At 45.8% G+C, this 26,723-nt stretch overlaps 1 long non-coding RNA gene across 1 annotated transcript in view; it reads left to right on the top strand.

The window, feature by feature from the left end:
- The window catches only part of LOC135386060 (uncharacterized), a 100,267-nt gene extending 75,815 nt beyond the window's left edge, over positions 1-24,452 (top strand). The window contains exons 3-4 of the long non-coding RNA XR_010420576.1: positions 5,477-5,590; positions 24,368-24,452. This is a non-coding gene — a long non-coding RNA (uncharacterized LOC135386060). The remainder of the gene's footprint in view (positions 1-5,476; positions 5,591-24,367) is intronic.
- The last annotated feature ends 2,271 nt before the right edge of the window (positions 24,453-26,723 follow it).

Genomic DNA, 26,723 nt, shown 5'->3' on the forward strand with positions numbered 1-26,723 from the left:
GGGAACCGAACAGAATCGTATCATCGCCGCACGAGTGGTCTTCCGGTGAATATACGCAAGAAATACGAACGAAGAATAAGAAAAGATTCATGAACTCCGGACATCGGCCGGCGTGTTTTTTTCACACTGGAAAGGTGACAGTGTCGCCCCCTATAGGTAGATCTGCGGCGAATAGCCTTTCACTTAACGTTGTAGTGACCGAAGAGAGTACGCTGTTTAGTGACTCCACTCAACATCAGGGCTTGTTGAGGTCGTTTTGGCAGTTTGCGAGACTATACTTGTAAAACCTTCAGCCGTATTGCACTTTCGTAGGGTTTTCCTTTCCCTTTCCCCCTGTGTGAATCATTGCTTTCCCTCCTCCTCAAACGAACTGGGGATTGCAGATGACGTGCAGGTTGTGTTCTTGAAAGGACAGCTTTACGCAGACGGGAAGATGGGAAGCAAGCCGAAAGCTGCTTTGAGAACTATCAAGGAATATCCGAATTCGAGATGTTCGCGTCGCGAGGTAACCTGATACAGCTGTCGTTGCAAGTTACAGCAAGCGGTTTATGGCGAGACCAGCTTCGCATTATTTTTTGTATGACGTTTCGCAACCGTAGTTTTTTTCTCAGAATTTCGCGTATTAACTCAGTTGTAAAATAAACGACGAAAAACTCTGTGCTGATATCTAAAAAATCTGTGCAATAAATCGAAAAAATCTCTCTGAAATTCTGTGCAAATAATATACTCCGACAAGTACAGTCCGATATGAAGAGACTCAAAAACGCAGACCCCGTTTTTACAGGTAACTACGAATAAAATCGGTATAAAATTATTTCACATAGGTGTGCGCTCTGGCTTCATTCGGACATCATGGGCATAAACCGGGAAAGGCGAAATGTTTCTTCCTGTTTTTTAAGAGACCGTTTCGTCGTGTGTTTGCCCAGGAACAAGTGATGCAACTATCGATAAATTGACTATCTATACTATCGATAGCTTTTTTTTAACAATCTGATAGTTTCGCAACACTAGTATTATTGATAGTGAACAAACTATCGATCGTTGACTATCGATAGTACATTATCGACAGGGGTGAAAAGCTCATCGATAGAGCTGTCCTTTCGTTTTTCTTAACTATCGATAGCTATATTTGGTTCTCACTAGCGATGCTTTCGTTCCAGTCTTCGTTTTCGCGTTTCACGTGCGACGCAAGTTGTTTCCGTTTTGCTGTAAGGTATGAATGAACCACTGCAAGCAGCAAAAACCGACGCTCATCACAATCATCGCACTCATGAGGTTGCAATGCTGCAGTCAATGCAATTCAGAGAGTATCACGTCACCTTGCTGTTGGTTTGAGCGGCGTTAGTAGCTCAAGGTCAGCGTCGTAGGAATGCTTCTCTGAGTTATATTGCAAAACTTGTAGGGGCTTTTAGTAATTCGGAAGGTGTTCACGATAACAGTTCCGAAAACATAAGTCAATCACCCTCTTTCTTTGGAGCGAGTGACATCACATTGCTAAGCTTGCATTTGATAACCTCTTTTGTTGTATCGTTTTCGTATAATTCTCGTATTTCGTATAGTAACGATAGTACTATCGATAGTTTTGCATCACTACCAGAACCCTTCGACTGGGCGTTCATAATTTGAGTCCTGTTTCCTTACGCTGCAAAAGAGCAAGGCGCGTTTCGATTTCGGAACTTGTACAGACCCAAAGAACACACGCGGTCCTGAGGATGTCCCCAAAGTGTCATCGTGTCCTCGGCCTTCGATATGAATCCGCAGAGGCGTCCCTGAGGACGATACTCGGGACCTGTCCGCGAAGAGTCATCCAAGTACGTCCTGTGCGTGTCCCTGTGGGGTAACTGACTGGATGAGAAATATTATTTTGTACAGTTCACCTGCCAAGATTCCCCAAATATTGAGTGATACATTTGTTTTTGTTTTTGGGTCGATCTCTCGGGCTGAATGGCATTTGTCTTAAACAAAGTGTGGTCCTGTGTCAGATTTTTCTGCCAGTGAATTCCCCCTCTTCCCAAAAAAAGGTGACTGTCTATGACACATGGAGCATTTATCGCGAAAAAGACAGAAATGCGCGATTATGTTGCACTGTCTTTACCTCCCAAGGTCTACCGAATGTCTCAAACCAAATTGAGTAAGAAACACAGGATTTGCATCGATGGAGACTTAATACTCTAAGCAATTCCTCGTTTGGTTGTATTATTTGTTTTGCATAATCGAATTAAACTGAGGAGCCCCACCCTTCGTTTTTAATTCTGAAGCGACTAAGGCTCTCGAATTTATGGAGGACGCGTAACAAGCAATAAATAGTATCTGTTTCTGTATCGGAGGGAAAGTCCAGTTCCTTTCGAAGTGAGTATTTCGGACATAATGCTCCTGGGACTACTTTTTCACAATCTTTGATATTTCTTTTCTGTTTGCTTTTTAAACCGCCGCGCTCTTTGTTCCGTTATGAGAAATACGCTAAACAAATAAAAGGAGCAAACAAAAAGCTGGTGACTAAGGTTGAACAGTGCCGGAATGAGAAAAACGACCTTGTACTCAAAATGGGCCCACCTTTCTCTCAAATAAATAAATAATAAATAAATCATCATTATAAGATATCCTCTTTTGCTCCTAAAAACCTTACTGGTGGTGTTTTTGGGGCACTTCCTGAGGAGATTCTGGGGATGGCCCGAGCGTTTGCATTTTAAACACTTTTCTGACAAACTGAGGACCATACGGGGATGTCCGAGGGATGTTATTCCTGTCCCAATGGAACGTCCTTGGGATGACCTGAGGATATCATTGTGTTTTTGGGGGAGCTACAATGTTTTGCTGTTTCGGGCACTTTCGTGCGTTGTGATGTGCATCGATACGACAATGTTAGCTGCGTTTCGATGCTGGCTAGGCTAATTATTATGTCATTCATTTATGCTGCTGACATTCATTAAAGATGGTAAAATCGCACTGATTGACCACTGTGGTATATGGGCTTGCCGCTGATCACGAGCTTGCCCTAACTAGCAGCATATACAGGGTGTTTGCTATAACTTGTCCAGAAATTTTATTAAAGCGAGCGATAAACAGAAACGAGCGCTACTTTTCATTTACTTGACTAAGAAACAGGTGCTACTAGTGAAGCAGTACCTGTTTCTTACTCAAGTAGCACAAAAGTACCACTTGCTTTTCTTTTATCGCTCGCTTTAAAGATAATTCTTGGACATGTTGGAGCAAACACCCTGTATACGTGTACACCAAAGTACACATCCAAAGAGCGGGTAGTATGCTAACAACTTGCTCATGCGTTATCTGATGCAAAATTAACTGGAGGGCCGTACCGCGTATGCTGACAGGAGCCATCATTTATCAGGTGTTAAGAGTTGATACGGCGTGTCTTCTTATACGCAATGACGAACATTGTGACACATTTTATGTGTTGTTTGGAATGATTTGATCGACGGCGAGAGGGGCTTCGCATCGATTGATTTTCCGTTCAGCAGCAGAAGCACTCTTGCGGGGAATCGAAAAAAAAAAAACAACAAAAAAAAAACTGCTAAAGCAAGAGGAAGAAATACAACTAAGATATATATTTGAAAGAGGCTACGTTATCGAGGCGACCATGCTCCTCGTCCTGTCCTCTGCTGCTGAGTCTTAATGGTCCCATTAAAAGATCCCATTCTGTTTTAGAGACTTAGAGCAGAAAACGAAGGTAGAAATGCTTCTAGAAAAACTCTCTACCGACGCAGCTGTCTTATAGTAACGTGCTTTCGTTAAGTGAGAGCGCATATTGGACGCCTAAAAGCTTTAGCGTGTCTGTCGCTTAATACTATAGCGGTATGTTTTAGCTTTTAAGACAAGCCTCCTAAGCAGACGTATATAAAGAAAAACGTGCTTCTGGAAAGTTGACATTGAGGCATCTTCACTGGCACCCCTTCCCGCTTGTGTACGCGTACTTGCTTATTGTGTGCTCTGCTCCAGATAACTTTGCTTCATTGTTGTATGTCAACAACGTGGTGCTGGTAGCTACACTCTAAGAAAAAAAAGGGGACTAAACCGGGAAGTAATTGCAGCTTCTAGTCTCCTAGGCTGCCAATTACTCCCCTTTTTAGTCCCTAACCCCCTTAACATTTACTCCCCAGGACTACCAAATTGCCACTGAACTTCGCGAATTGTCTTCCGAATGCCACAGTCTACGCAAATATGTGCTCTTGGTCAATTTTGATGGCATAAAGCTCAGCCAACATAGCAACTTTCCACCCACACAGAGTAAGAAAAAGTTAGCGCTTCTTTCTTCGCAAATTGTGCTTTAAGTATGTCGCAAGATTTTATATCACTCGATATATCACGGTTGACTGTCTGATTCGAAGTTTTTTCATGCATGCACACGGATTATGTTCTTGGGACTCTTAGAACAGAGCGTGAAATGCAGTCTCCACTCAGTGACATTGGTTTACTGCCATAGGTGGGGAAGTTACTTTTATTTGTAGTGCGCTACCGTTACTCACTACTTTTTCAAAATGTAACGCGTTACGGTATTCGTTACTGTTGCGGTAGTAGGTAACGCGTTACTAACGCCGTTACTTCTGATAAGTAATGCCGTTACTTTTGCATTACTTCATGTGGTTTTCCTTATAACATGTACCATTTTTGGTTGAGTCACTTAAGTGCATTCCGCAAATCAATACAAGCAATGTTGGGCACAAGCAAGGGTCACGCATGAACACAACTTACACGTACGATTCATTGCAACGCAGAAGTAGTTGATGTTCGAAATTTACGTCTGGAAGCTTCGCCCGTAGGGCTGAGAGGACGCCTAATGGCCAGTGAGTGCTCCTTGTCAAGGTTGATAGAGACGGTGACCTTTTATCTCACATAGTAAAAATCCAAACAGCCAATCCCGTGGTACTTTGTTACTTGTTCAGATGGTAGAGGCTATTTTTCTGCACCTTTTGCCCCATTCGTCTGAAAAAACACCAGAGGGAGTGAAAAACATAGGTGGTAAACAAAGGTGACATCTCAACCAGGGTATAGGTCAATAACCCTTCTTTTGCGTTCTTTGTGGCCGCGATGTGACCTTAATTCTTGTGATTGTTGAAGATAAACAGAAAAAAATCGGGGATTTTCCCGGATTCTGCAGGCACGCTCCTCGCTCTAGCTTTCAAGTTTAGACGATGAAGCAATGTTCCCGAACACGCAGTAATGCATAACGGGGGATCGCTCATGGTCATGGTTGTATCGTGACGCAAAACACGGAGTTATTGCTATGGCATCTGAGCACGACAAGGCGATGCTCGCGAGTGGCGTTATCGCTCCACTTAGCCCAGAAAGGCGGTTAGACGAACATTCATGTTGTGGTTGATTCGAGATGCGTGGTTGGGATTTTCTGTTGATATTATGCAATTTCTAGTTTGTCGGATTTTTCGTGGTTGTTTCTTAATCTGCTGTAAAGATATAGTTCATGTTCACAAACATGCTAAATAACGCACATGTCTCACAGAAACTATGGCGACCCGGAACATAGCTGTGCGTTCCTTGCAGACACACGTACCACCGTGACGCTCAGCAGCTCCTCAGCAGCTCTTCACTGAAGTTCGCTGTCGTTTGCTATAAGGTAAGTGGGTCACAGAAAACAGAAGCAACATAAAACAACTGGAATCCAGTTGTTTTCTGTTATACACGAGGAGGGCGCACACAGTTGATGGTCCCATTATCAAATCACGTCTATAGATGCAGTTGGTTTTCGAAGACGTTGCATCGTGATGAGCTGGTCGGCTCAGAAAATTCCCTTTATTCCTCCCATAATTTTACTTCCTTGCGTAACTGAGTGATAATTCGTCTTTGAGTCTGTTCCTAATAATAAAGTCGAAACTGGACATTCCACGAGTTCTGTAGCTTACCAAGGGAGCCAAAGTTCGTGCTAGCATTGACGTTGCCGCAAAGAAGAGTGGGTGGTATTCCGAGGAATCTGGGTGTAGTTGTAGCGATCCTCGAGCCCAGGCGACACCATGGCAGAGGTCGTCGTTACGTGCGCTGCCATTTGCACCACAGGACTTCTTTGAACCCCGCGAGATCGCGCAGCCGCGTATCCCCTGGTATCTGTCACCACTTTGTATCAGTAACATAACTACGGTATAGGCAATTTCGTCATCTTTGCCCCACTCGAGCTACTATGCAGTATGTTCATAGTTGGTCTTGGGTTGCGAGTTTGTGACGTCACAGGGCGCAGCGAGGAAGAGAAGGGCACGATCGCGATGGAGCTGAGAAGCGAAATGAACGAAGGTTCCGACCTTTTCTTTTTTTCTTTTTCTTTCCTTCTCTTAAATGGCTGTGTACAGCCTGTTACAGCTCCTGGACGTGCGAGCGTGAAGTCTGTGCACAGTTGTGGCTGGTGCCATCGGTGGCATGGAGTACAATAAAACTGCACAGTACGCCACATACCCAGCACATTCGTTTTGACATTTATTTCATATGACGTAGCTACGTTCTGGTTTCTGTTCCTTGTTAGGACGAGTTTTACTTTCACGGCAGTTTTGGTAATGAATATCTTCTGTGCGCCGTCAGAACAACTTTATATACATGAGTAAAATATTGAGAAATTATCCTGAAGAAAGCCACTGACATAAAATCGTCAGAAACATACAGAAGGTTGCAATGAAGAGGGATAGTGAGAAAGACGAAAAAGATCCTGAAGGGTATACTTTAAAAAACCAACGAAAAAGAGTAAGATAATAATGGTACCGTCATGCTACATGTAAGGTTTGTCTGCTCAGTGTGGCGACATGTTGCACGCGCCGCAAGGTAGGACTGCGGATAATTTGGGCCACCTGGGGTTCCATTGACGTGCGCCGGACATCTCCGGCACACTGTACTGGAAGCAGTGTTTACCTCCCCCACGTTGCTACCGCACTTGGTCGGGATCGAACCCACGATCTTGAGCTCAGCAAGCCAGCACGTTACCGACTGAGCTACCGAGGACGGTACAAAAAAAAAATCAAGGGAAAAAAATGGTAAAGGAGCAAGAAATATGTAGTGAATTTACATTGCCCAGGCTGCCGTTGGTTTTCTTGTCCCTCCATGTTTATTTTCTGTCGATATCCCACAAAGCTGCAAACTGCAACATTGTCTTTGCTACAGCACAATACTTCTTCCTCACACCGTCATCGGAACTAGGCGACGCACGCCCCTTCTGCTCTACCCCCTCCTGGGCTCTCCGTTTGAAAACAATCCCGCCATTTCGCCTTGGTTATTGTAGTGAAATCATCGGTGATTGAACGATGCCGGCGCAGCACGCTGCGTTAGGACGTTCCAATTAGCATAGACCAGCGGAATGACTGACTCCTTGAGGTTTTGAACTCTCTTCGCTAAACAAAATTGCTGAAATGTGTATGCTTAGCTGTAAGATGTTCGGAGCGGGATTGAAGAATGTTGGGAACGAAGAAGCAACGCCATCACGCGACGCCCATTTAATCTCAAGAGTTGCACCCACGTGGGCTTATCTCCAACCATCCCCGGGGACCGCTCGAGGGAGCGCTTCTTGAGCTGAAAATGGTGGATTGTGCAAGCGTGCATGAGCGGCTTCGTTGAAACTACGTTGTAGTTCGTCGCCATAAAAAATAAGAATTAAGTTAGATCTGCCTCAAGGGCGGCGGGGGGGGGGGAGGCAAGGGGGACAGTTGCCTCTCTCCTGAAGCCAGGTAAGGTAAGGTGAAGACAAGTAATGTTTCTGGGTCAAGACAATGCAGTTGCGCGCGCAGTCGAGGCACGGAATGCAGATCCCGTTCCCCCCCCCCCCCCCACACACACACATACACCGGAAAAAAATTCCAGCGGCGACCGTGAACACAGTTAATCCTCAGCAGCCCATTCTTCATCTTTGCAATGCCTCATTTGAAATAAAGCTGTCTGTAACGCCAGAAACGGATCCATAACCACATAAGCGAAAGAACCTCACATGGACTCTCGTTTTATGCGGACGTAAAATTTATCTCAACTGTATGCCCCGTGTTACAGCCCTTCAACTGGGCGAACGCGTGCGGCGTGTATGGAGACATAAACTCGTAATAAAGGTATCCTTTATAACTAACCCTCTCCGTTCCCTGCCCCCGGTTTGTGGCATTCCACCAGGCTGCATAAAACTCGTTCACCCTTTAACTATGTCCAGGACAATGGAGGCCTGCAAGAAATTGTAACTTCCTGTGTTTCATGCACGTATCTGTCCCTCGTGCAGGGATGCCATTCTCCTAGTTGCGAAGGGAAACCGGTGAGCTTCCGGGTCTTTCGAGGTACGCGAGAGTTATTATGCCTCGTGCAGAACGTTGTGGGCTTGGACGGGTACTTCCGTTGAGCTGCTGTAAAGTTTCTGGCAGAAGCTTTGTTATCTTGATCTAGCCGCCTTTTACATGCTCACAGTGAAATTGCAAGGTTTTACGAACTAAGCCCTGGAGGATGTTCGTATTAGAGAGTCTATACCATAAAGGCGACTGGATGTCTTTCACATGACATTTCCCTTCAATTAAAAGTAATTTCAAATTGCGCAATCAGAAAAATGCTACTGTGAAGGGGGTGCTGAGAACATTCGGTCGACGAGGAGATGGCTCTCAGAGACCTCGTATGACGTCAGGAAAGAAGATTCTAAATTAAGCTACTGCGTGTAATGGGTAGGTATATGGAGCACTTCACTGTCGATCACGAGGTGTGTGTTCGATTCCCGCGATTCCCTGGCTTTTTCGACGACCGCCCTATTTCAGTGTGCAATGATGGTCCCGTGGTGGGCCAAAATGATGCTAACAGAGCGATGCCAACCGTGTGTCTTCTAGTTCCTTTACATACCACCGTCGTGGAAAGAGAGGAAGGCAGAAAGAGAGAAAGAACTTCGTATGTAACAATCTTTGAGAAGTTGCCTATGATGCTCTTTCTGCACTCTTAATTCGGAGACGCCATTTCAGCGTTAACATCATAGGCCTTTTGTAACGCTGAGCTCCAGCGTCACATGGTGACGCGTATTAATGTGACGCTTCTTAGGCGGCGAAATGATTATACTTTTTTTAACGCCGTTGAGAACGCTTGGACGCCATGACGCCGTATCAGCGTCCCAGTTCCGACGCGTATAACGCGCCATAAGCGTCGGTTGACCTCACTCGACTCCCCGCCACGGTGTGCGGCAGGGGGCGGGACGCCAATACATTCCGGTTACAACATGGAAAAACGTTTGAAGATTAAATGGCTGGAACGCGAGCGCGCCAGACCCAGGCTGTTTTGCGTCTGTTGCTCACCTTTGCAGTCCCGAAAGAGACGCCTTACGTGACTGCGATGATCTAGGCGTCTCATATGGCTTCTCTTCGGCGTCACATGCCGGTGTCCCGAAGCGTCACATATCGTTTCCCCCCTTCGCCACATGTTAATGACTATTCGATCCAATACTATTCACGAGGCTGTGACGCTTAGATCAGAATCTAGTTCAGCGTTTTAAACCAGAAAGACGCATACACAAGGCGTCACACGCGTTTTCGGCGTCTCCAAATTAAGAGTGTACAGACGTTAGCACTATAGTGCGGGACGGTGGCGGGATCTCACTGCACAAATGAATTACTAGTAGTCCCGAGGACGACACTATATTTCAACCTTTCATCCCTTCTTGTCATCTCATCTCATCTCGGCCTTAGTCGTGACGCTGACCACATGAGCGGGACCAATAACGGCAGGCCGCCATCACCACCACCACCATGATGGCTCAGTGCAGACGTACGTTATGACAAAAACCTTGTAGATGACTACAAAACTATTGGGAAAGACATATAAAAATATATATATATATATGTCGTTCCCAATAGTTTTAAATTTCTGTGAACATCTTGTTGAGTTCCTTTTGAGTCGACAGAAACTCATGAATTGGATTACGAGGGGTGTTCAAGTCAAACCTGAACTTTCTGTCGCCTGAGTGTACAAATGGCTCGCGCTACTTCTTTTTCGTCATTTTCACACGCGACAGTCACCACGCGTTCACCACGTGGTGGTCCAAAGTTCGTGCAAAACAGAAGACACGTGCTGGGCAAGATGGCCGACAACGAGGTGAGCGCGCACCTCGAACATCGAATTGTCATGAAATTTCTCGTGAATGAAGGCGTAAAGTCATCTGAAATTCACAGAAGACTTCAGGCTCAGTATGGCCATGACACACTTAGCCGCAGCAAAGCGTTTGAGTTGTGCAAACGGTTCCGAGGAGGCCGTACATCAGTGCAGGATGATCCCGGCCGGGGCCGGCTCAGAGCCCAGTGTCAGAGTTCCTGAGAACATCCAACTTGTGGAGCGCCTGATCCTTAAGGACCGACGGATAACATGTCTCGAACTGGCTCGAAAGACGGACCTTTCTGTGGGAACGTTGAACACTCTCATTCATGAACACCTCCAGTTACGGCAAGTTACTTCCCATTGGGTCCCGAGGCAGCTCTCCGTGTTTGACCGGCAGAGTAGACTGGAAATCTCCCAAGAGCTAAGGTACCGTTTCGACACTGATGGAAGGCTGTTCCTTGATCATCACGTGCGATGAAGCGTAGGTGCACCATTTCACTCCTGAGTCTAAACGCTCATCAAAACAGCGGAAGCATCCGTGCTCGTCAGCTGCAGCTCCCAAGAAGTTCCAAAGCACCCCGTCTGCGGGTAAGGACATGGCCACGGTTTTCAGGGACAAGGCTGGTGTTGTTCATGTTGATTTTCTGCCCAGTGGTACCACCATCAATAGTAGTACAGTGCTGGACAAAAGTTTACGGAACACGCCTCTGAGCATTTCTTCCTCCAAGTGACATGTCAGCAGCGAATGGGACCGTACGGACTTACAGACATCTGCTTGGGTAACCCAGTCACCTGTTTGCAAGCCCGTACGATACCATTCGCTGCTAGCGTGTCACTGTGAAGAAGGCATGCGCAAGAGCGTGTTCCGTAAACTTTTGTCCAGCACTGTACATATATTACTGCTAGGTTGTCAGGGACGTGCATAAGGCGCTGAAGCAAAAGCGGCCGGGCCTCATCACCAAAGGAGTCCCCCTTCTACAGGACAATGCACGCCCGCATACCGCGCACCTCACGACACGCACCTCACAGGAACTTGGCTGGGAGTTGCTGCCACATCCCCCTTACAGTCCAGACCTCGCCCCCAGCGATTTCCATGTCTTCGGGCCACTGAAGGCATTCCTTGGGGGCCCCCATTTCAGCTGCGACAACGAGGTTAATAATGCGGTCTGACCATGATTGCTACACTCCGGTAAGGATTTCTACGCTGCTGGCATCAAAGCCCTCCTGAAACGCTGGGACAAGTGCATTAGTGCAGCTGGAGATTACGTTGAAAAATGAAACTAATCTCTCGCCTGTAAATTCATTTTACTTTTGCGAAAAATGAAAAGTCCTGGTTTGACTTGAACACCCCTCGTAGTTCAAAAAGAACTCAAGAGAAATTTTATTCCACAATGCTCAATAGAGACGCTTATCAGAGTTGCTGTTGCTTTTCTGCTTCGCTTTAACAGTACTCAGATGGCTCAAAAAGAACTCAATATAATTTTTATTGCACAATTCTCAATACACACTCTATTGCAGAGCTACTGTTGCTTTTCTGTTGAGCTTTAACAGTGTTGGTCCACGGCCGCTCGATAGCTCCTCGAAGCCGAGAGAGCGATCGAGGGGCTGTGGTTGATCCCTCATGAAAACTGTTATGGAAATTCTGTTGAAATCCTGTTGAACTGCCTCAATATAGCCTATAAACTTTGCCGGGAAACCCCCCAGAATTCCTATTGCAGGAGCTGTTATTGATAGGTGTTGAAAATTGGCCACCGCGTACGTCTTGGAATTCTATTGAGGTCCTGCGGTATAAAAGTGTATTGGATTTTTATTAAACCTGCGTTGAAAAGCAACACGTGTCCATCACTATGGGCAAACGTGTAGAATCGTCGAGGAAAATTCTGGACAACCACAATAACAAATAAATTAATGATAATGAATGGGGAAATTCGCCACATAAAGTGCGGCCCACTACCCCAAGGCACAGTGGACAGGATGAGATGTGTCCTGATGATGAGGTGATGAACGATGCTAAATAGGGGTCGATAGTCAGTGGAGTTAGTAAGACATCAGAACGGTAGGCAAAACCTCAGCACGCAAAAACACACAGCACACAGGTACGCAGGCACATCATAGGGTAGAGAGGAGAACAGTGTCCCGGAGAAAAATCTTGAAGTACTCAAGAGCTTGGCGATGGACGATCTGGGTAGACCAAGGGCCGACGATGGTTGGCAATGTGCATGGTGCGGCCGTGATCGATTGCAGGCGTCACTGCAGGAGCTGCTCTTCGGGAGGTGTAAAGATGGCAGTCGAGGAGCACATGCTTGGCATCCGCCAAAACAGCACAGCGAGAGCGGAGCATAGAGTCGGAGCGGCCAATCAGATACTTGAAATGGGGGGTGAATGCAACCTCGAGACGAAACCTGTGCACCAGCGAGGAAAAATGGCGAGGCACACGAGAAGGCATGGTGAAGCCACAGTCAGGGTCCACTTCACGCATCAGAACTCTTGATGGAACAACAACACTCTCAGTGTCATTCGCAATAACCTAATTTGCCAGTGCTTTGAGGACGTCCACCTCTGAGCATGTAGCATTTGCAGTGAGAAAGTACATGCAGCAGTGGGATTTCTTGAGATGTATTGGCATCAAAATGAATTTTACAGTAAAAGTGTATACGGATGAACACACAAAGGATTGACGCCGCAAGCAACGAAAATACTTTTTATCAATAATAGTGAGCGGGCTAGAAAATTGCAGTAACATGATCCGCTTAATTAATAGTGTCATTAAAAATTCGATTTTGAAATTCGGGAAAAAATCTAAATTCGAAAACATTGCTTTTCGATTTTTGACGTCCTCAGGCATGTTAAGACGACCCCGAACGAATGATAATGCACTTGCCAATTGATTCATTAATGGGGCACACCATTAAGCGGATCATGTTACTGAAATCATCTAACCCGCACACTACAACTTTTATCTCAATAATATTATTGAGATAAAAAGTATGTTTCGTTGCTTGCGGAGTGGATCCTTTACGTCTTCATCCGTACTTTTACTGTGAAAGTTGCCATGTAGGTCCACATTGATGTAAATAACCATCTAACTCAGCAAGTTTTACTTTCAATGCAACTCCAAACCAAAAGCAGTTACTAACACAGACGTTACCTAGGTTGATTGTAAATACTCCAATCAATTCCTCACTTCCGTGTTGGTTTTATGCGTAATCAAATTGAGCTGAGATACCTCACCCTTCAATTCTGACTCAGCTGCAAGCAGGACTCTCGAATTGACGGAAGCTTGTAAGACAAGCAATACGTAGTATATCGACAAAAGGGGGAGTGCGCAGACTAACTGGTGCGTGATGATGAAAGAACGAATAACCGAGAGACACGGAACACGCAAATAAACACGAAGAAACTTTTTCGTGTTTGTTCGCGTGTCCCGTGTCTCTCGGTTATTCGTTATTTCATCACGTAGTATGTTTTCTCTTAGGAAGGAAATGCTACTGCTGCATATGCCTTTCTAACTGCACATGCTACGTGCCCCCGGGAGTGGACATCCTGAAAGCACTGGCAAGTTAAGTTATTGCCTATGACACTGAGGATTTTCCTTGATGATCCTACACATGTTCCCATAGTGATGACCACGTGCTGCTCTTCATTGCAGGTTTAATAAAAAAATCCATACATTTTCATCAGTAGCTCAACAGAATTCCAGGAAGTACGTGATGACCAAGTCTCAATATAGCTGCGGCTATATAAATTCTAGCGTTTTTCAACAGAATTTCCAGGTGATAGCCATGTGTTGCTTTTGAACACAGCTTAAACAAAAAAATCTATACGGTTTCACACAACAGGACTCAACAGAATTCCAAGTGGTACGCTGTGGCCAATTTTCAACATCTGTCAATAATATGTCAATAGCTCTGCTAATAGAAGTTCTGAGGCTTTTCAACACAAAAATTATAAGCCACATTGAGACAGTTCCTCTGAATTTCAATAGAATTTTTATAACAGTTTGCAATAGGGTCATGTTCGTGAAGGTAATGGGACCGCTGTTCTAGAAGAACATGACAGTTATGAGCAATGCGGTATTGTGTTGATTGTGTCAAAGGCACATCTAAAGGCTTCCTTTTGATCAAGAAAGCACAGTACTAATGTAATTACATGGACAATGTAGTTACGGGGCAGTTGGTAGATGGAGATTTCAGCAGCAAGAACACACAGCATAGAGATGGGCGGGACAGGTATGAAATGTACGAAACGTGCACTACAATTTTACTATCGACGACCCTTTTGTTCGTCATTGTTATGACATATTGGTATTTGTACGTACGATGGTATGACCACGAAAAGAGCCTGTCCTGTGCATAGTTTACCATGGCGCTTCCTGCTCTCCGGCACATAGAAGAAGAAATAGTGGAAGAAAAGAGGGTCAGTATAAAAACACGATATTCAAGGCGAGAAGCGAAAGTTGGTGATATTCGCACCCGAGCATGGAACGGTGACCATACGGTGTAGCTCTGTCCAAGAGCCACTAACAAAACAGTGCGTCATTACAGGGAAGACGAATGGGACGCGTCTTTTATCGGCGGGGCACTCTGCATGGCCAACAGCCGTGCACTCATGCCGTTGCCATGAGCTGGGAATGATGACCACCAGAACAACAACAGGCATCGATTCGCTGTCGTTGGATTTCCAGCACTTTTTTCTTTGGATGTCACATGGAAGACTTCGCACTTTTTTCGTGTGTGTGTGTGTGTGCAAACACCGAGCGCTCACGGCATTGTCCTTACCGTTTTTTTTTTGTTTTTTTTTGTTTTTGTTGTTGTTGCATTGTTTACACTTGGTTTTGAAATATAACGTCCATGCCCGTTGATGAAACCTTAACGAGATATTTTTCTTGCAGCACTCGAATAATAATAACACAAATAATGAGAGCCTCGCCAAACTATTGTGATCCTGAGTGATGTCATCATGGTCGGCCCTTGGATTAGTTTTGTCCATCTTGAAATTTCTTCTGAAGCTTCAACATACCCCGTGTTACAGTCGTGGCATACGACAGCCGTAGACGCCTTTTTATCATGTCCCAAGCTACTACCTCCTCTGCCAGGACCATCAACAGCATCAATCATCAGGATCGAATCCGGACCTGAGGACCAACAAGCAGCCTCGTCAACGAGTGATCCAGAAAAGGATGTTCAACTGTTCTGCAGACAACAATAACCACATGTACGGGGGGCGCGAAAATCCTGCCCTAAAATCGTCAAGAAAGCGTCCTTCTGCAAGAAAGAAGGGCCAACAATATTGGATTGTGCAACCTTTGTCGCTCGATGAAGCTTAGGGCACATCTTATTTGATAGATAAGCGCAAAGCAAGTCGTTTACTCTACTTCATAGCAAGCCTACCGCGCTTGTGTGAAATTAATGAATTGATGAATTCAGACAAACTTTGCTGTGTAACGCACGGACCAGTGCAATGAGTGCATATATGTTGCGCATGACTTGCCAGTAAAATGGGGAGAACAGAAGCTTCATTCGTTTCTGGTACGCACGATATGGCAGACGAGGACACGCAAGATCGGAAAGTGCACACTGAAATTGATAACGAACACGGTATAGCTTTCCAACATACCCAAACGTCTGGAATACGCGATCCCACGTTATGCTCAGACAACTTCCCACTGTGCTTCTCTGCAACTAGCAAACAAATTATGTTGACGTAGGCGAGCAGAAAACTCACAAGAGCGCGACTTTTTCAAACGGTATGAGCCTTAATTAGAACGACTGTCCTGTATTTCTGCGCTTCTTTTTCATGTTCCAGTTTCTGCCACTACTCTTCTTGCGAGCGTCGTAATACTTTTTGTAATCTAGTCGGCTACTAAACCGCGTTCTTGTAAGACGATACTGAGTATAATCCAAACAGTCTCGAACACGTACAGCCCCTTCTTGAATATACTGCAAAATGAGCTTGAGTTGAGTGTGATTGTCTATAAAAAAAATAAGAATATATGGAATTCGTCACTTGGCGAATTCTGATACTCCCACAAAGGTCCCCTAAATGAAAGGAAAAAGAAAAATGAAAATATGAAAAGATAAAAATAGAAAAACATCACCGAACCGAACTGTACGTGGACATGTGTATAGCTACATCCCCTAGAAGTGAAAGGAATTGCGAGAAGCTAACAGGAACGGGGAACTCTACAACACATGCCTAGAATGTCATCCTAAAATGCAGATTCCATATCAGTGTTTACTATGAAGTTGACAAGCGCTGATAACGCCGCATCTCTCTCCTTGGGTTCGCATACACCCAGCACGTTGACTATATGGAAGGTTCTATTGTCCGAGCGGTCTATAGAGCAGACTTCAATCATTGTCAAAATCATTGTACTATCATGTATAGGTTTCATAGCGCTTCGCTGGAGAATAATCTTCTTTCCTCACGCGGAAGTACACATCTTTCAGTCACGCGCTCAAAAATAATATTAAAAAGAAAAAGACAAAACCTCAAGGCGGTACTTTTGCACTGATATGCAAAATATTGCGTTTCCCCAAAACACAGTGCGTGTGACAGTTGCAAATGCAGTGGCCATTTGCTGGCCTCAGCAGTCGTAATTGTCATTGGCGTCTTGTGGTGCCGAGGCGCGCCTTGGGTATATACGCTGAGTACCCAGACTTATAAATGCGAGCCGAGAGACCAAAAGAAGCGCTGCCGTTTCTGACAGACACGGGAAGATCGATTAACACTGGAAGTCCATTATGCAAAATGAAAGTTCTTCTTGGCCTTCCTTTGTCTTCCATTCTGTTCAGTCTTCCCCTTGCATAAGAACATTCTGGTTCAGCTTCTTCCAGCCGGATCTTTTTAATTTCAGTCTCTCTGTTGGTGCGATCCTATATGAGCTGCTGATGTGTCCGCAAGCATTTGCACACGGCTTTCTAATTTCAGCATGCATAGTACTAATAGAGGGTGTGACGCGTACAGCGTAATACACATTGGTGCCAGTTTCAAAAGTCGTCGCGATGTGTCTTCAATATACGGAAGTTCACCGGCGCATTATTTCATTTCACCGCGGGGCCATAACCACTGTGTTTTTGGTTGCATGAAAGCTCAAGAAAACATCTCGAAGACCCAATTCAATACCTATTTTCTTACAAATATTTGATTACTGTGAAGTATCGGAAAAGGAAGGACATTTCGCAGACGAAATCTTCCCTGTGTGTGCTGGACGAACTGCTAGACCCAACCGTTACAATTCCTCTGCACATGTAATGTCTCACTTGCTACGCGTTCTGTCATGTGTGCGTATGTCTCATCTCCTCCTCCATGGCGATCCCGCTCATATATTAACCCACATGCACTCAGGGATATGGGTTAATATGCGCCCAGTGCTGTTGTGATTCCCTGTGTGAATTAAAGATTCCCGATTTCCAAAGGCCACGATTGCTGAGGACACAGATACATATGCTTTTCATACCCTTTGATCCGATCTAAGCCAGAAAGATCTGTCGAATTTCATCATATCGTTATGATGTTCTGACAGATAACAATAAAATATTGCGTGTCCAGCTCTTCATAAATATTTAAGCTCGGTCTTCTCTGCGCTTTAAGAAAACGAGAAGAATAATTTGCATGTAGTGTCCTAGATTACAATTAGACCTCATTTTATTCCCCTGACTTGAAATTTATTTTTCAGCGCTGCAAATAGCCCCTTGCGATAGTTGAGTCAATCTAGTTCAGTGAAGGACTAAAATCACTGCTTTTTTTTTTCTTAGTGTGAACCGAAATCGTTATTTTTTCGCACTTCTCCGGCAAGTGACCAGTAAGACGTCGTGCGTTTTTATACTCTGAACCCCACGTATGGGGATAGTAGTTCCACAAATGTGTCTCACTATTGTTGCCAGACATAACGCTGTCATGCCACAAAGAAATGTTGCTTAAATTGTTAATAAGCAAGCAGCGAATGGGAAAACATGTCCAACGTAAAACTTAATGGGTTGACGAGATGACGGAAGACATTTCGTGCACCTGCTTCCTCCCTCTTTCGTAACATGACTTGCGAAGAAGCCATAACACTTCGTTTTAGCTAATTAGTTTTAAAGCTATACTCCTATAAGGCATCCCGTAAAACTAATACGATGAGACGATCTCCCACGGAACACCACGTATGCCAGAATACCCAGAGCGCGAATGTTTCATCACGCCATGTATTGCACCTCTCGCAAAGGCATTGCTCTTGCATCTTTGGATCACCATCTTCGGGAGAGATGCACAAAGGAGACTTAGAGGAAAAAGCAAAACGCCCACATATATGCCTCTGGTTGGGGATTTCTTGGTTCTGCCGTAGGAGTGAGCGACATATGGCGTTCGCTCGCTGTGCGCGGTCGCCGCAGCCGCATACGTAAGCAGCTGCTGCGTGCCAAGGGTACGGCGGGCTCTTCCCGGGCTGCTGCATCGGTAATCCGGGGACCGAGCGCAGGGACCAGGCGGCACCGGCGTCGAAGAGAGCTCGGCCGACGCAGCTGTCCCCGGTCCCCTTCCTGCCCGTCCAGAAAGAAAGAGTCCACGACAAATTGATTGCAGCACCCACAAGAAATACACAGGCGCGCATTCCACAACTCTCGATACTGGTTCGCGCCTCTTTCTTTTCTTGTCACAGAGGATCCATTTACAACAAACCTTGTTCTTCTTTTGTTCTTCCTCTGATAGATACAGTGAATTTTTATGGACCTCTTCTGCGCGATTCCTTTCGTAAGTGGTAGCTTTTGTCTCAGGTGATAAGTTCGTTTATGGGTTGTTCGATTGTTCGGTGATGTTGTATAGAATCTCGAAGTGCTTGCTTTTCTTCCTTCCCCGATATTTTTTGAATGGTACGTTCGAGGATGGCGTTGGCATTTCTTTTCCTGTGCACTTTATCGCGCAAGTTATAATTTCTAGGCGCAATCTTATTCTCTCGCTTTCTGTATTACATTGTTGTATTACATTAATGTCCTTGTCACGTGGTTTGATGAGCCAGGGATTTCCCCAGTGCCCCGACGACACTGGGGAAGAGCTATGTTGTTACCTGAGCAGACCAAGTCACACACTCGTTTTTGGAAAACACTCATTTATGAATAATCAACAACGAAATAATCACCTATAGACAGTTGAACACGAGAGAGGAGGTTGCCTGACAATACTATGGTTTCGAACATTGAAGAAGGGCGACATACAAAGAATAAGAACAAAACAAACTTGCGGTTAAAGAATGTCCAGTCGCTGATGAGTGAGGCCCCTCGTCGAGATGAGATACGCAGTAGAGAAGAAGAGTCTTGGAGAAAAGTTATATTGCAGTTGACGAAGATGGAGGTGGAGCTTGAAGCAGGAGAACACTTTTGCACAGGTTAATTGAAGAGTACTCAGCCCAATACTGGTGGCACTGCATCGAGGCGCCAGATACGCCACGTGCAAAGAGCGCAACTTCTTCTTGAGCCAGCCCGGTACCAACTAACTTCAGTTAGTATTAGTGAGTCATTTTCGCATGAACGAAACGACCGATTCGAGTGTCGCGCATGCGCATTACGAATCGGTGCGCGAGTCATTGGGCGCGCGGTTTCGTATGAACGGACCCACTCGCGCTGAGTCGTTTCGTTGTATTCGGCGAGCACGACCGACTGACATCGCGAAGAAAGATGGCGGCTGTACACAGTAGCGAAGCTGCAGTGGTACTGCGAGATGTTTACTGGTGTCGACCATGTATATCATCTGTGGTAAGTCGTTAGATGTAACGACGTATTCATTAGAGCATTTCATACGCACCAGCGACCAGTTGTGGCGCCAGAACCTGTAGTCCGTGTGAGAAAGAATGTGTGTACGTATATGCGAGGCGCATTAAAGCCATGCAAAAGGCTCATCCCTGTGTCGTTCCCGGTTTGATTAACTGTCGAGAGAGGACTGCACACGGGTGATTCACCCTTTTCAAAATAGAGCTGCCCCGTGCATCATCCTGATCCATCAACGTGAAATCGAGTCTCCCAACTCTGCCGGCGTCTGCTTGACAGCACATTGACAACACGGTTAACATTAACAACTCTTAACTCATAATAATAAGGAAAAGAAGAACACGGTGAACGACGTAGTTCGACCACAGCCTTCCGCAAGGGAAAAAAAAGTCTGGAAGTACACAGCGGTACGTCATATATATACTACAAGAAAGCATGCGAATGATCCATCACGATCCAGTTGCTACTCAAATCCATCTGGAATACATTTGGTGATGACCGGTTAGTCCGATTTGCTAAAAGTCTCTGTAGTTCGCTTCCCATTCGCTTTTCGGATCGGCAGAATCGGTCGTTTGATTCGGGCACAAACGACTTACTAAAACTGCCTATTGTACCCCGCTTCTGGACTAGAACTCACCCCTCCATAACTCTGTCGTTCGTCTTGAACCCTCGCAAGTGCGCGACATTCCTACGTCCCACAGCGAGCCAAGCTACTCGAAGGCCCGAAATTCGGACTATATACTGCAGGGGAACCGTTCTTGGACTAACACGTGTGCGAATGGCCGCTAACAGAGTGCAAGCCATTCGCGCAGCTTCTTGCCCGTGCTTCCGTGCTGGATAGATGATTTTTTTTAACGACTAGGAAAAATAACTGCCATATAGCTGTGGGTGGTGTGGCCCTTTGTTTGAGGACTGTGACAGTGCTGCCATCGTAAATGGGATTGCATATGATAGCCTATCGTGATTTTTCCTCCTTTTGTCATGCTTGACATTTACGGAACGGAAGTGTAGATGTTAGCAATTCAGGCCCCTCTTTAATTATGCTAGGTATTGTAGCCCTGCCATCCAAGTTTTGAGGCAAGAGTGTCCCTCAGGTGTTGCTCACAATTTAAGTTATAAGGTTTATCCGCTAATTATTTGCTGAACTGCCTCGTTGAACGCCTATTGGAAAGGACATAGAAATATAATTAACTCTTATTTTCAAGTATGCTAGACTGAATTGCTTTTTATCTCATTCGGCACGCAAAACTCTGAAATTATCTTAGCATCTTGCGATTAAAAATCAGAGTCGAAAACGACGACAAAAAAGAAAAGAAAAGACGAAGCACTAAAAGCGGTTCTGTTCCAGAACTCCGTATCAGAATCACCTTGTGGCGCCAGGTTCGTATAATTATCCATAAACAAACAGCATAATAGCATTGTGAGCAATTAACATGCACACCGTTGGAAGAGTGGCGCGATGAAACTGTTTGCGACGTGCTGCTCCATCTTGATCAGGCAATTAAGCCGACGCTGTTTGTGCTACAACCGTCCGGAAACCGCACGCGCGCACTGTGGTTAAGAAAAGAATGGGAGCTGCACGAAGGTTGGACCGTTCATGCGGCAAAAACGCGAGCTCGGCTCGCGTATGACATCCAAAGGAACGCTGCGACTCTCAATTGATCGATGAGGAGAAGGGAAGCTTTGTGCTCAAGTGCTGTAGATAGTCCGGCCCAACCGATGGAGCTGAAGGGAGATTTTAGAACGGGCACCGATGCATGCGGTTCTTTGGAAGCTGCCATCGATTTCTGTTTGCGAACAATGTCGAATATTTCTTGTTGTAGCAAGCAGCATTGTCAATCTATATGCGTAGCGTACATGTTTACCCGATAGCCGTATATGCGGTCATATGCGGATTATTCTTGGTGCACTTGCTGGAAGCTGTCTTTTTTTTTTAATTCCGTGCTAGCGCCGCGAGGCAACTGTGGCTAGGAGCGGCGTAGAGAAGTGGCCAGGTGGAGAGAGGACAGCAGGAAGGAGTGGGGGACAGGGGGGTTGGTATGCGTCCTTGGCCGACTTCAGGGGCAACTGTGCCGACATTCGTCCGGAAAGTCTTCAGAAAACCGAGGGAAAACCTCAGACAGCACAGTGTGTGAAACCTATGTCATGACCCATGAAACCTATGAAACCACAGTGCGTCGAACCTATAGGGTTCGACCCCACCACCTCCCAGTCTTCAGCACGACCTTTGCTACCACCAACGTGCGGGACACCCTAACGTGCTCGTTGAAGCCCGCCTTACGCCTGGTGAAAGCTGTCTTTGCTTTACAGGTCTCTTGTTCTCGGTATTCGTGGCAGAGCCGCACATCACTAGAAAGCAAAAGGCTTTTGTCGTGAAAGGGGCTCTTCTTGAGTACAAGCACGATATATAATGTATCCCATGGGCTCAAAGCCACAGTGTGGTCAGCCACGAACAAAACCTATGCTATTCGTTGAGGATTGTCGACATTCACACATTTAACATAACCTTAGAGACAGCGTCTACAAGGTTTTTGAAGACTCAAATGTGTTTTTCTTGGGGGTGTGGGGGTTGGAATATATTTATGTTGGCAAGAAAAGTCAGCCAGAAAGGACTGCTGGCTATTCCCTCCTAACTAATTCCATAGTGGGTAGTCAAGTTCGTGCGGCGTAGTCAGAGTCACGATGACACAGGCTGCTGAGGCCGCTTGGTGTTGGCAACGTGGCCTGCCGTTTACAGTGATACGCTGTAAATGGTTGGGATGTAGCGTTCGGATGTTACGAGATGACAGGGTTGCGCTTAGTACAGGAGCGCACTAAAGAGGACGTTTACTTTCGAACGTATATCACATTCTGCGTAGAACGTAACATCTGTCCAATGAAGCTTGTCTATATAGGCAGTGAATGTAAAAATTTCTGAAGTAATTTCCGCGTTTGTCCTGTGTGTGGTGTTCACGACACAGACGCAAAAAGCCTCACCGCTGCAGTGCTTCACAGTCGTTGTTCTTTCGCTCACTTTACTTCATTTTCCCTTTGTAGCACGCACACAGAAAGAAGTACCTTTAAACCTATTGAACAAACGCTGCCGAGATGCACGATGTTTTCATGTTCAGCTATAGGCGAAGTAAAAAAAGACTGTCTTTATCTCTACATGCATCTCAGGATCATGCACAGGTGAAAAAAAAAAAAAAAATTACGAGTTCCAATTCACACTCATGCATCATCAGACAACGTCACCGTAGCTGTGACATGTATATGACTTACTCTGACGTAGGATGGATTATTCGCACCCATTCCCACCACGTGCCTAGAAGCGTGATTGCACCAACAAGGAGATTCCACTTTTCTACTTGACTTATGGATAGAAGGCCAGCATATGCATGTACGAGAGCCGAATAAGCCGACCTGACCGTGTTAGCCCTTGTCCACAGGGTGCGGGGCAATGTTTCAAGCAATTAAGCATTCCCCTTTGCAAATTAAAATTAACTGCTCCTCACAGTCCTCGGAGCACGTAATGGGATACCGCTTCGCTCGTTAAGTCCGTGCAAGCGGCTCCCCATAAGCTCAGGAGTCATGCCTGTGTATGAGGGGTCCGTGTCACCTATAATGTAACATTCTTGCCCTCAGAGCACTTCCCTCTTCAGAGCACAGCAGTATCACTCTGCCGAAGGCACTTGTTATGTGTTAGGTTGTATGTTAACTACGCACTTATACTCGTTCTGTGAAGACGGGCATGATGAGAACTAGACAACCTGAAGGTGATATCGGGGTGCGTGCGGCATCCTTTTCTCTCTCTCTCTCTCTCTCTCTAACAACAACAACGACTACATGAAGTGACGATGAATGAGGAAATTTGCCACTTCGTTTGTTGCCCGCTACCACTGGTCACGTCTGGTCAGTACGTCTCATGAAACGATGAGGTGATGGGTGAATATGAGTTCGAGTCCTTGGCATCACAAAGTTTCCTACTCCGCGTGGCATCCGTTGCACTAACCCAACAGTCAATGCATGAACACCTGATAACCAGGTAATCTCATTGCACAAGCAATACAAGTCACAATATGAGTTATGAGTTCAGTGCAGCTAAAGCGTGTGGAGGAGACCAGTATCCCTTAGAAAACCCAAGAATGAAAGCAATGCTTTATGGCGTTGCATGATATTGAGGCAGGGATCTAGCACTGATGCCAACATGAACGGTGCTATAAGATAACGTTGTTCACCCGATCTCGTAGAACCGCTCCTGTACTACGATACAGATAGTAATCTATCATGAATTGCTCGATATCTGCCAGCACAGTACAGTCAGGGGATACCATCGTGTCGAGGTGCGGCCATGGCGCGGGGTGACTGCTACTCACGGTGGGTCCAGGTGTGTTACCGGTTTTTTGTTTGTTTCTTCGTTTCCAGTCAACGTACTAAGTCCTATACGCTTCTGCGTGCCTCTCCTCACTTTTTTTTCCTTTTCCTGCTTCTGTGCACGTCAAGTGTAGAGGGATACCTCCAAAGTCAACTATTATACCTTATACATTGGACGGCCCCTGTGTCAGTGCTGGCGCTTGAGCACGTCCTTCTTGTTACAGTGTCTTTCCTGCATCTGTGGACGTCAAGTATCTCTCCAAAGTCAAGCAATACCCTGCATTGGATGGCCCCTGCTGGAGCAGGTGCTGGTGCTGGAGTCTACAACGTCCTTGTGTATTGCCTGAGCGAGCCCGAGTACGGCAAGTAGTTTCACCCCCACCACCTTCGTATGTCCAAGTCAGGACATGAGAATCAAAATGACAGTACATTGCTATGACAGTACGTAGTAGTGGATCTAGTGAATATAGAAAGGATATTCAGTTATACAGACGACGGTATACATTGACAGGACGCAGTAGTGGATCTAATGTATATAAAAAGGATATCCAGTTGTATTGGACCCAATAGAGTCGTCAATCATGACTATACGGGCAACAGTCGCCTAATTCGAGATTTATTCGTTCCCTTTAACCTTTTGTTCCTTGCAAGCTTGAATGCTTACCGCGGTAGCCGAGTGCTACAGTATTAATGCATCGCTTAAAGGGACACTGAAGTACAAAAATTTATCCTCGCGGAATGAGAGCTGCGGTTACCTTGACACCAACAGGAAAGGAAAGCGGGTCATCCGTTACGTCGTTTGTGATTTATGAGCGAAAGAAATCACCAGTGTACGTTTTCCCTCTTCTCCTCAAGAAGCGTGACAATGCGGAGGGGCCTCGGATTGGCCTCCTCAAACGATCTGGAGCGATGATTGGACAAATTGTATGAGGACACCAATGAGAACCCGCTCCCCATTGTCGGCCTTTTTGAGAAGGAGATGAAGAGGGAAAGCGCAAGGTTTCTTTTTATTTCGCTCATGAATCACGCACGACGGAACGGATGAAAGGTGACCGCACTTCTCATTCCGCGAGAAGATAATTTTTTTGCACTTTAGTGCCCCTTTAATCAATCAGTTCAACGCTGGATCGGACAATGGTACTAACCGTTCTTCCCCACAAACTGCTTTCACTCGCGCTGCGTGTGCGCAGGTATCACAAATCAGTAGCGTATATAGCCAGAAAAATGTTTTTGGAAGGGCTCTAATGGAAACTCTACCGATTGGCGAACATTGGCGCCGGGATGCTACGGAGAGGTCTTTGTCGTATTCCGTGGATCCAACTTTGTCATTTTTTTCATCAACATCGACTTTGTCGTTTTCACTCCCAGGCCGTTTGCCCGGCTGTCTCTCCTCCCTTATGCACATACACACATACTTCGCCTCAGTGTGGCGTTCACTTCACAATTCAGACTCCGATTAGGGTGCACCTTTACAAGCTCCTGTTCCCACTGCGACATGGCGGCAAGCTTTCAACACGTCCTCATCGACTGAGAATTCGGAGAGAGCAATATTGCAGTCCCTATACTGACTCGCAACCACAGCAAGCCGCTCAGCCTTGCCGCAATCTTAGGCCCTTGCTCTAACCCTGCACAACACCGTCAATAGAGAGTTTTAGTGGACCGTTGATAACGGTGGCTAGCGTCTCACCGTATCAACCGGAACCAACCGGTGGATAAGATTCTGAGTCACGCACGCGTGCGATTGGTGCCGATAGAGACGATAACTTTATCAACAGTATACTAAAATTCACTAATGTCTTCACTCGTTTCACCAGTCCTTGGCGTCCACCGGTTTGCATGTGGTCCTTTACCCTCAGTGACTTTTGCATGAATGCAGAAATGTGATCTATGGGACTTCATCGTACTACATCCCGTGTGATCGACTGGATAAACTGCTAATCCCAACAGATACGGCGCCTCTGCACTTGAGTCACTCACTTGCAATGCGTTCTGTCGTGTGTGTGCGTGTCTTCATCGCCATCCCACTCATAATATTAACCCGAGGATAGGGATCTTTAACCCACATGCACTTAGGTAGAGTATCCCAATACCTGCGGTGAAACACCTCATCCCATCGCCATGCATGTAGTTGTTGTTACATGGGGAGGAGGATTTCTTATCGTTTTCCCTTTCCCCCTTCACGGCTACTTACTGTACTAGTTATGCCACTGTTACAAATCAACACAAATTTCAGCAAAGTGTTTCCAATGCCACGTTTATCCCGCCGTGGCATCGGTTATTGATTTTTGCTTTTTTGTAATATTTCCCAGGCAGCACAATGTACTGAAAGTCGAGTGCAATAGGGGTGGACGGGTAGGTGGAAGGTCTCGAACACACTCGTGAAACTAAAGAACATTGATAAGACACATACCGTCCACCCCAATTGCACTCGACTTTCAGTACATTGTGCTGCTTGGGTTGTCACGGGAAAATTGTTTTTGGGTTTTTCCACACTCTCTTTACTGTCTCGAGGATGACAAAGAATTGTAAATCCTGAGTTACAGGGTAGTTATCCATTTCCAAGTCCTCGCCGGCGGGTGG

Source organism: Ornithodoros turicata, chromosome 2 (assembly GCF_037126465.1).
Source record: "Ornithodoros turicata isolate Travis chromosome 2, ASM3712646v1, whole genome shotgun sequence".
Lineage (NCBI taxonomy): Eukaryota > Metazoa > Arthropoda > Arachnida > Ixodida > Argasidae > Ornithodoros > Ornithodoros turicata.